We start from the raw sequence: 11,663 nt of genomic DNA, 5'->3' as shown, positions 1-11,663 counted from the left end.
ATAGCGACGAGCACTTGGTGCTCATCAACGTCTACCGCGTCCAACAGCAAAAGGCTAAACAGCGTTTCAATTCAGAAATCTACACGATAGCAGTGATCCAGGATCGCCTGGCAAAGATGCTGGAAAAGATTGACAGTTACCTCGCGGGACACCCTGCACTCCTTCCACCCACTACACCGCCTCGGTTCGAAGCGACCTGAACTCCCAACCCGGGTACTATCTGCCGAGGAACGCAGCGAGTCGACGTCTCGGCGATGAACTCTCCGGCCATGAGAAAGAGAGATAAAGCGGGCAGAGTGGAAAAACGGATGCGCTCGCAGCGGCGTGCGGAGCGCGAATGCGCGAGGCGAGCCGCGCTCCGGTGGCTTCTGCGGCTCTGCGCAGCCGCGATTGCGCACGGTGCTCGGTGCCGGCTCCGCGTTGCTCTTCCTCGTCCTCTGGCGCGACCCTCGAGGAGCCACGGGCCACGGTGACGTCCAACGCCAGGACGCGTCGCTCCGTCCCGAAATTTCAGCTCTTCCTCTTCGACGAGGGGTCGAGACGCACCCCCGAAAACGAGCCTCGACGCAGCATCCTCTCCGGAGGGGAAGAGAGGGCACGGGGACTTGGCGGAGTCCTGCGGGTACACATGTGGTGGTTGAATTACCCGTGACAGAGCAAAGAGGGCGAAGAAGCGGGGAGGAGAGAGAGGAGAGAAGCGCACAAACTCGAAAGAGGGTGGGGAGGATAGCGAGAAGGAGGCTTCTCTGTGGTGGTTAGAAGAGAAAGAGAGGAGAGCGGCAAGGGCAGAGGGTCGGGAGAAAGAAAGAAGAGACCAGGAGCAAGAGCACTGGAGAGGAAGAGAGGATGGGTCCGGTGTAGCCGGCGGGCACAGGCACACATCGGCTCCTCTCCCTCGCCAATCGGCGCGCGCGGCGTGGGGCGAGTTTGAGGTAGGGGGCCGCACGACGCACAGCGGTGGTGGCGGTGGCGTGCTGCGGCGTCGGCGGCAGCGGTGACGGCGGCGCGGCTGCCAAGGTATTTAAGGTACCGTGAACCGGCGGCGCACGAGTAGTTCACTTCTGTTCGGTGCGGTGTCGCGGTGATTTTGAGGGGACAGAAGAGAGAGAGAGAGAGAGAGAGAGAGAGAGGACAAGGGAGAGAAAAGGGAGACTGGAGAATCGAGAGAAAGAATAGGCGCTCTGAACTCGCACACGCTCGCTGCGGAGGGTGCGAGAGCGGAGCGAGAGCAATAATTCGGTGTTGCCCCCTGGTCCCCGATACCGCTGTTTTCGAATAGTTCGGTCAGCCGCGAGCGCGAACGCGAGAGACGCTCTCCCGGTTCGAACAGTGCGAGGTTCGGCGAGACATCGAATTCCAACGGTGGGATTCCGCGGCCACACGGAGCTTCGTACCGTTCGCACCGTTCACCGTCGAACCGCACGCGAGCACCGAGGGGAAAACACGCCGTCGGGCAGGATCGTCAGGGTCGTCCGCCGTCGACGAGCGTCCTGGATAGGTAAGTCTCGATCTCGAACAGCGGAGGAGCATTGCCGTGCGTTGGATGGGGCTTTGCGGGAGGGTGGCAAAAGTGATGTACGCGCACGTCCGCGTATAACGTTGCCGTTACGCACGGTCGCGGCTTCTCCTCGATCTGGTGATACCAAGTGATCAAGATCAGTGATTCTGTTGCACTGTGCTTCCTCGCTAGCGCGATTCAGGACACGCAGCACACCCCGCACACCTGCTGTCGTCATTGTCGTCACCGTCGTCGTCGCTAGACCCGTGGATTTTTTATGGACTGTGACACTGTGCCTCGCTGCGGGATATCTTGATCCAAAAGTGTTCCCTCACCGGAAGTATGTACGTGCAAGACTCGAGCCGAGAGGCTCGATCCGCGACCGGTACGCTCCGCTCGCTAAGATACCAAGTAAGCGGCAAGTGATCCGTTTGGATTTTCGAGCGCGATCGATAGAGCCTGCTGTCCAGTGTACGCAAGCCACTGTCCGTGACTTATCGCGACCGTGCAGAGCGTACATTCGCGCATACCTGTTACGCTCGGCCCTGAAATACCCCGGCGGGACGTGCACGTCCGAAATGAGAATTCGACCGCCGCGCGCGTCCGTCGCCAAAGGAGACGCTCGCTTTTCACCGCGGCGGAACGATCGTCGACTGCGATTTTTCCAGCCGCGAAAGAGTCACGCGAGGATGGACCGGTTCTACGCGACAGAACCGAGTCAAAGAGAGGCCCGGGCCTAAATAATTCAACGCGGCGTACAATAGGTATGCGTGCCGACTTGCAGCAGGCGAAGGCTAGTCGGACGTGCGCGAACACTTCGTACAATTAGGAAACAGTGTCTGAATACCGAGGCAAGGGGCCGTCGATGGGTGAATACCAAAGGAGTATCCCGACGAATCTCGAGGAGCCGGTACCATACGCGAACCGCCACGAATCCCGACCAGCCGAAAGAGATCCACTCCTCGGCTCTAATCGCGGTCCGAATTAATTCGTATAGGGAACAGGCGAAAGTATCGGACCCCTAGAAAGATTCGCGAGCGGCCAAGTCGAGATCCCATCGCCCCGCTCCAGTCCCGAACAAAGGCGAACAGCCGAAATTGTATCGATTTTTCCCGTGGCGGGTCCGGTCGGACGGAATATAAAGCAGGGGTCCGCTGCGGAACGCGGTTCGGCATAATGAGTCAGAAGGAATTCCAGGGATGGGAATAATGGATCGTTCCCGTGGGCGACGCGCTAACAGGAACGAAGAATGTAAACTAGGAAGATGTATAGAGGCACGCGGACCCTTTTGTATCCTGCGAACGGTCCTGGGCTTTTATTACGGCGACGGCGGCGCGGAATGACGTGCGTGGAAGGTCAACTGCCGCGGTGAATCGAATTCTCTTGCGTTAACAACCGCGGATGAGGCGACTCCTTGCAAGAGAATACATGGAAGTTGTGGAACCCTTAGTTTCGGAGGGGAGTTCGTTCCGAAGCAATTTCGATATTGCGAGCAATCCATCTTTGTCAACGAATTAGTATTCCTACTTGCTATCGGGACCAGGAGAGTAACGCTACTTCACGGATACTCGAAACAGACCTGTTCTACAATTTCGACGAATTTTATCGCGGGGGATGTACTCCGTCATTCCCGTGGTCCCCGACGAGTAGCGAGGATTCGAAGTGCAAGGTTCCGCGAGGGAGCGTGCACGCGCGATCCTCTCGCGAAACGGATGGAAACCATGTTCCGTAGGAGTCGAAGCAGCTCGCTGAGAGCGACTAGAGAGAACGAATTTGTCACGGTCGAGGTACGCCGGAGAAGTCGCGATTGCATTACGATCTATGATCACGATGTAGACGAGAGCGTGCGCCGGGTATATACGCGGATCGGCCCGCGCGCCAGGAAACGCGGGGTCTCTAATAAACGATTCACTTTACCCCCGAGCCGGGGATCCAACAGCAGTGACCAATTAATTATGCGATCGCGGGTTCGCTAATTATGGCTTTAGAGCCGCGCGGCGTTTCTATTTCACGCCGGGATATGAATTTCCATGAGTACGCCGCTTGGGGAGTTCGATAACCGACCATAGCCTCCTGTGCCTCGTATAAATCCCACCTCGCGCTGCCAACAATCGCGCAGTTTCTCATGCCACGGGCCAGGCGATGCACCCCAGAATTTTTTCATCGATCGTAAAGATCCTCCGGACGAGTCACCCGCGCGATCGCTTCGAAGCAGAGCCGTGACTCTGACAGGGAAAAGGTTGCGCATCCGCTACCAGCGTCCGCAATTTGCATACACATTTTTCCATGCACCGCAAGGATCTTCATCCTCGCACAATACGCTGATTACTGCCTACCCGGCTGCCCGGCTCGACCGGCTAATTGCTAATTACTAAACGCTAATTACCGAGACCGTGTGTCCGGATAGACGGTCCCGCGGGCCTCGTTAGACGCACGGCGACGAAAATGAGACGGAGCGGCGTAAGAGGCGATATCGTGGGCACGCGTGTTGCGAGCAATCACCGTGGCGAATCCATCGTTCGCGGTGCTTAATCGCGATCGATCGCAGAAGGAACACGGACGGATCTTTATGTAAGGCAGAAGGTTTCAAAGGGATATCCAAGAAGCGTCCGTGACGTCCCGAAGGTTCAAAGAAAATTAGACACGATTCGTGCTTGAAAGGGAACAGGCGACCGTAGCAGGTTTCCAGGCAGACGCGACGCGAATTAATTACTGCCAGTAATAACTGGCTCGGCCATTAGTCGGACGCTCGCCTTTTCCCGCCCCTTCGGCCTGCCCCTCTCGTAAATGCGAATATTAGTTTTTGCATCGATCGGGACGCGCGCATCTCGCGTTTCCCTTAGCCTCCGGTGCACGCGAGTGCGTGAAAACGATGTCGCACAACTTCTTGGCACGACACGCGATTAGTCGCGACCTCGGGCCTCTTCTTAAGGCAGGCTCTCGCTTCTTTTCGCACTCGCATCTACTTAGGCTTGCCTCGCCTCGGTTTTTCCGTACCTAAAGTTGTCCGAGCTCGGTTCCTGTGTTTGCATCCACTCGCGCTGCGTCTCGCCCTCTATTCCTCAAAATCTTCTCGAGGCGCAGTGCGAGTCAAATTGTCAAACTACATAAGAAAAGCATAGGAAGAATAAGAAGAGCCGAAGCGAGGCGTAGCGAGAGCCTGCCTTTACTCCTGCTGAAATTTACCGCGATCTCGGGGAAACGATGCGTGCAGAGCTGGACGATTAACGTCCAGTCATGCTGGAAGACGATTTCGTGAATCGAACGTATCGTCGCCGGTTATCCCAGTGAAAGTATCCGTGGGCCGGGAACCGTTTGGCAAGAATCCGTGCTGCTACGCGCGTTTGGATCACGTAGGCCCACACGGAACGGTAAAAACCCGAGAGATGCGCGGCTCGTGTCGCGCCTTGAATACGGGTCGCGTGACCGACTCGCTGCTTTTCGACGGAAAGACTTCTTCGTCCGGGCGTCTTCGATTCTTCAATATTCTCGACAACTCTCGCCACTTTTCACAGCTCCTTATATCTTCTCTTTTATCCTAAATTACTGCAATAACACCTGTCAGCCAGAATCTTCAAGCATCCCGAAATAAACGCTGCTAAATCCATCGTTATCAAACTCCGGCAAAGGCCAGCGACCCCACGAACTGGTATTCCCGTACTCTCGGTTTAACTCGATACGGGCTTTGCTAGGAAGAGCCGTGGCCACGCTTCCCCTCACATTCAGAGGCAATTATCTCGATCCCGGAATATTCGATCGATCAGCGTCTCGGCGACAGGTTGTCGGGTTCGCGAAAAGTGTTAGTGAACGCGCGGGTGATGCAACCGAGGGCCCGTTACATCCCCGGATCGAGCCGATCTTTTGAGCGCCCGACTATTCGGAAGCGACCGAGCATTAAAAAGAGCCGCCCTATCGAAGAGCGACGTACCGCATAGCGCTCGGAAAAAGGAAGAGACAACGGTTCGTCGGCCTGCGGTACTGAAAAAGGACTGTGTTCTCTCAACAGAGGCGATCGATTATTCGTTCTCGCTAAACCTCCATTGACGGCTGAGAGTTCCAATGATCTTGCAGGATTTCCCTGGCCGGGCGCGAATTTTCCTTCGCGAGAAATAGACTTCGTCACCAGCATCCTTCTTCCTCTTTCGCACAGTGGACGGACTCCAGTTAGATCGTACCGAAAGTCTCATCGTGCGTTGCGAAATAAAGGAGAGATGATACAGTGGACGGTTCTCGAGACAGCGAGCCGAGCGTACATCGTGTTCAACTTCTATTCGCACGAAGTTTGCGGTTTCCGCGATCCGTTTCTGGTATGCCACGCACGTCCCTCTCGTACGCGAAGTGCTAATTCGACGTCACGCCTTATCGCGGCTAGGGACGCCCTAATCTCTCAAAGAACCACGACACGCGTGTTCACGGATCCTCGGTCCTCCCACGATTATCGAGGAACTCGGTTACGGCCAGATTCGGCTTGCGTAAATGCGAACGAGCCGCGCGGCCGTTGACTCCGCCGCTGTCGCAGAGAATAGAAAGCTTAACAATTTCGCCTCGGCGAGGATCCCTTTTCGCGAGTGGGAATCAATTCCGCTGCTCTCGCGATGCACGGAATATCGACTTGCTGTCACAACCGCAGACTGCTCGCGTCGTTTCGCTCGCGGAGCCACCAGAATCGCGAGCACGGCCGTTTCTATTAGGGAGGGGAACAAAGAAGTTCAATTACCAGCTTTCGTTTTATAGGCGGCCCTGTCGGATGATGGATCGTTCGCAGATACGTTCAAAAGGGCCATTTTCGATTGCTTCAAATCTTAGCGAGTCTGCCTCTTCCGAGCAGGTGTTCCATATCGAGATTCTTGGCTCCGGTTTCTTCATTTTCCAAATCTATTAATCAGGAATACCACTGGCTTGCTGCAAGCTCCTCCCAGCTGCGATATTTTCTAATAAAAAGAACGGCATTGTTACGATAGGCTTGTAGGGGACACGCGACCGTCGTAGGGGACTACAAGCAGCACGATTCTACGAGAGCGCTCGCTCCGCGGTCCGAACGGGTTTCGAACGGTTTCTGTCCGGCCGATTGAAATACCACGAATGGTCGTACCTTGTGATACTTCGTATTCCTTACGTGGCTGCCCCGTGCCTCCATGTCGAATGCGGTTTATGAGCTCTGCCCGGTAACCAGTCGTGTACTCGATAAAAATCGGCTACTCTGCGCCGACGAGGTCCCAGAGAATTTCAATGCGCGCACGAATCGGCTGCGCGGCCGCCCGAGCTTTGGACTCGTCGCACGTATTGCACGAGCGCACGAACGGTTTTTAGAACGTTTAATCGACGAAACGCCGACTCTATTTCGTCTCCGCCGCCGCGTCTCGAATCCACGTCACGAGGCATTTTCCTCGATCGACCTATCCCTCCCCCGATCGTCGTATCGTCCAATTATTCTTATTCAAAGGAAAGTAATTGTCGTTGGAATCGTTTGCCTATGATTCGTTCGGCTCGCGCGCCTCGGAAATGAAAAGGGGAGGAAAAATTCGCGCGCAGAAGGGCCACTCGATGACTACTTAGGGGAGACCGGGGCAAAGTGAACCCCGGGGTAAAATGAGCTTCCTTAATTTATTCTTTAACAGTAGAATATATTTACAAATTTTGGTGACGTAATAAATGTGTGTAATACGACAATGATAATTATGCACATTCAGGTATCGAAAAATGGAAATTCATTTAAGAAATTAAAAATGAAGTTTTAGAGACTTCTAATTGATTTTTTTTCAATTTAGCTTTTTGGATAAATGAGTCTTAAATGTGTTATTTTAACTCCATTTTTTTTCTGTGTGTTTATAACAAGCTTATAAACATACATGTACACGCGTTTGAGAAAACATTAATCCTAACATTATTAAATAATTAATTTTCCACTGAGTACACATTCGGGGCAAAGTGACCGGGGTAAACTGAGCTGCAAAGAAAAGATGCGCGAGTGATATCTAAATTTATTTAGATATTATAAGTACGTATTTTATTAAAAATCATGTATGTATTTGTTTTATTTATAATATGTCAGACTGTTCATGTAAACAAAGTTCCTTTAAAAACACATTTTCAGAAGAAAATGAGTTTAGGTTAGTAACACAAAGTACAAAGTTACAAAGTTACAAAGTACAAATTATTAACATTAAGCTTGTATTAATGAAATATATTTAAAAAAAAATAGTTTAAATAGTTTAAAAGTTCTAATAAACTTGATTTTATAATTATATCCTTCATTAAAACACGCATTTTATTTCTGCTCACTTTACCCCAGAGAGTAGCTCACTTTACCCCGTATATGGGGTAAAGTGGTGGATTTTGCATTTTCTTTTCAAGTTGAATTTTAACATACTTTAAGTTTATTTTAAGTATTGATATTCGTCATTTATCAACAGTAACGTTCAAATTATATTATAAATCTATTTTCACACATTTTTATTGAAAGGGAAAAATTTTATTCGACTTCAAACATTTTTCGCCCCACTTTGCCCCGGTCTCCCCTACGTGTGCCAACGGGGAATAATAGTGGGACGTCTCTGTTCCTTTGCTTTTCGAATTCGGTCGGAAGGTGGGTGACCTAAAATATATCACGGCCCCGTTGCTGGACGAACGAAAATAAAGGTGTAATCCAGTTCACCTGTGGTTTAGTGAACCTGCACTATTGGCCTAGTTCCTCTAATAACGCGGGCATACCTGACTGTCGCTCGACAGAGAGGATTGTTCAGTGACAACCGGTCGCTGACCTACCCGTCTCTTTCCTTCCCTCGTCCCTCTTTCGCCGTTCCTTCGTCCCTGCCTTCTTTCTGCCCTCGTGGCGTACAAAAGAAGGCACGTCGGGCGTGCACGCGACGCTCGCCGTTTTATTCACGAAATAATCCGGTAACCGGTAACAGGTAACCGGTGCTGTTTTATTAAGCCGTGTAATGGCCCCTATAGATCGTTCCATTTTATAACGCCGTCGTTTTTCAAGACCCCGGCGAGTGGTCCGATCGTAGATAAGACGTAGGGCACGGGTTCATTGTGTTAGTGTTACCATTTAGACAAATCCTATCGAGTACCCGAGCTTGTCATATGCAAAGTGACATAAAACTCAAATCCAGCCAGACCAATGATTCCTTATTAGCTTAGTGCGTGACTTTAGCGCATAGGTGGCGTCCATTTATGAGGAGTTCGGAAGACAGGGACCGCAGAGAGTCGTCGTCAGCCGAGGTGGCAGACGCGACTGTATCAGCACGCGGGTGGCTCGGGTTCGATTCCCGGCGCCTCGTGGCTTTATTTTTCCAGCTCCTATATAATAAAGAAACGAATTCCCTCGATACACATCTGAGAATAATCGTTACGCAATTTCTATCTGCCTCGAGCAAACGCTCCGTATAATCGATCCAAAGAATAGCTCATAAGCAGTCAACTCGAATCAGACACGTTTTGAAAGAACAGCGTGAATCATGTTGGCACCAATCCGCCAGCTGAATATTAACGCCGAGGAGACAAAGGTGTCGAAATCCCATTCTTGCGACAGCAGCCTCATTTAAAAGACAATTCGGGTCCAACATACTCCCAAACGTATCCCACCCTGAAATTCATAAAACCTGGTCACGAAGATGAATCTCATCCCTGGAACCACGTCAGTGCAGTTATTCCCGTGGCACACGACAGAGCTCGGAAAGCAGACGGCAGCTCGCTGCTCGACAATCGAATCGTTTCCCCGCCGCGATTCAATTCACCGCGCGTCTTCCATATTCGGCGCATCCTCTGGAAAGCCGTGTCGTTATTTATCGCGGCCGGCAATAAAAGAGGGAGGCCCTGCGGTGCACCGGCGGTTCTGGGGAATCGGGTACCGTAACAGCGTCGGGATTAAGTACAATAGCGCGTAACATTATACAGCGAATTAAAGGCGAGGCGATCCGATCGACCGACTGGCTCCGTACTCTGTTCACCGTTTTATCGCGGGCCCCGAGGTCGAACGGTGTTCTGTTAATGAGAAACGAAATCGTGATTTCGCCACCCCTCACATTTTTCGCGCGACACAGCTTGACGCAAGCAGCCGTGATTCTGCTAGAAATCAGTCGGGGATTTTTGCCTGACGTCATTCGGCAGCGTTGGAACGGCACGAGGACGCGCCGGATCCTACCCCCGACTCGATCCGTCAGGGAACAGCGGCTCGCTTCCACTTACAGTACGGCTCCGGGTTTATCCGAACATGTCGGGGGACATGGCGGTACAGATTACTGGAACGTTTGGGTATTAGGCGTCCACTGACAAGGGAAGATCCCGAACTCGCAAATTTCAGAAATTATGAAACTTTCGGGATATGTAGAGGCAGTGGCGCACTCAGGATTTAATCTTGGGGGAGCCGAGTTGAAGGGATGACAATATTTTTAATGCAAATTCAATCAAATTTATTACGCGATTATGAAAATTTAGTTGAAGAATAAAATCCAGTGAACTTCTCTTTTTACAAAGCCTCTTCTTTGGGAGTGGCAGGACCCCTTCGCCGGGTATGTATCGCGCAATTTTTTTGCTGCCAAAATTCACTCTAAGAGGGTGAAAATCTAATCCTGAAAATCCAGCTATTTTCCGGTTTTGTGTTGTACATAACTCGCGAACTGTAAGAGATAGAAAAAAAGGTCTCAGGCAAAAGTTACTTCTTTCAATTAGAATTATCATTTGGTAAGACAAATATTTTACAGTTCACGAGTTATAACACAAAATCGGAAAATAACCGGATTTTCAGGGGTCAATTACACACTCTTGGATTGAATTTGGGCAACAAACAAAAGGTGCGTTTTAATCAGGTAGAAATTCGTTACATATTCACAAAGTTTCATAATTTTTTGAATTTACGGGTCGTGAGTCTTCCTTCCTTGCATGGAAATATTTATAAATGCTAGGACACCTGTTTTACTCGCAGAAAATGTGACATTTGGTGCAGATCGAATACTTCGCACTGCTTTTATTTTCCACTTCTAAGTTCGAATCGAAAATTTCTTAGAGTTCTTCGATCAATTTCCCCAATTACTCCATCGAGAGCTGGTGCCCTATAGACAGCAATTTAAGTGGTACGCCTCGGGTTCCGATAATAAGAGCCGAGAGACACGTTCGGCGGAGCTATGCGCCGGGACAAAATTCCTTCTCATAAATGGAGTTCTACTGTAATCGATTACGCGCTCGCGTTCCTGCCTTGCGCAGGGAATTAGGAGGGTAAAGTAGCCGGCTAACGGGCGTGTAATTTGAATGCCGCTCGATTATAGAATTTACGGTTAATTCGAGGCCGGTGGAAGAGCGACGAGCGGCGCGACGATTTACGGGCCGGTCGGACCGAGAGCGGTGCTCGCGATACGATATCAGCGGCCGTGGCAGATACAAATACCGCTGGCGAATTGATGGAACTTTAGCCGGTGATGAAGCGTACGCGAGCTGGCCCCTTTCGATCCTCGCCGCCGCGGACGAAAAAGGGTCGTGTCCAACATCCGCGAGCAGATATGAGCCGCGATCTCTGGTGAGAACTAATCTCGGATGGTGATCGGCTCGTGGTAACGGTAACGTTTCTAACCGGTGCTCGGTTTCTGCTTTAACGCCATTAGGCGAACCTGGGCAGCGATCGAGGAGACTGATCCGAACCGCGAAACGGATCGTAGCATTTGTACATTTCAGTGGTTCCTCTTAGATTTATTCTTCTAAGAACCTCTCCTTCGTCTCCATCTGTTTATGCAGCCGTAAAAATACGATACCACCGAATTGAATAGCTTCGAAGCGACGATCATTTTTATCTCGCTCCTCATCCACTTTGCCGTGCACCAGAAAATGGAGCGGAACTGTGACACATAGGAAATCCCCGCGATCAGTCATCGATGCATGCCCGTGTATCTTCGTACGCCCCATACCCTACCCATTACTTCCTACGATTGTTGCCAGGATTTTCGCACGATTATTTGCGCGGGAGAAAAACGAGAAAAACTCGCCGGCAATGGGTTAATTGGAAGTGATGTAACGATCCGTTGCACGGTTGCCCGATCACGTTCTATTTTCTATAAAGCCGGCGTTGTGCGGCAGAATAATATTCACCGAATCCATCGAAAAGTTCGCTACGAAATAGGACAGCGAGCGCGACTCTTCGCGTCGAACAAATGATCCATCAGTAGACTCG

At 51.2% G+C, this 11,663-nt stretch overlaps 1 protein-coding gene across 2 annotated transcripts in view; it reads left to right on the top strand.

The window, feature by feature from the left end:
* The first annotated feature begins 1,064 nt into the window (after positions 1-1,064).
* Positions 1,065-11,663, top strand: part of LOC143372760 (uncharacterized) — a 56,205-nt gene continuing 45,606 nt past the window's right edge. For both annotated transcript variants that reach the window (XM_076819310.1, XM_076819309.1), the window contains exon 1: positions 1,065-1,498. The gene's annotated coding sequence lies outside the window, so the exon portion shown is untranslated. The remainder of the gene's footprint in view (positions 1,499-11,663) is intronic.

This window comes from Andrena cerasifolii, chromosome 8, assembly GCF_050908995.1.
Source record: "Andrena cerasifolii isolate SP2316 chromosome 8, iyAndCera1_principal, whole genome shotgun sequence".
NCBI classification, from domain to species: Eukaryota; Metazoa; Arthropoda; class Insecta; order Hymenoptera; family Andrenidae; genus Andrena; species Andrena cerasifolii.
Note: the sequence above shows the minus strand (reverse complement) of the source record. Positions and strands in the feature narration are given on the sequence as shown.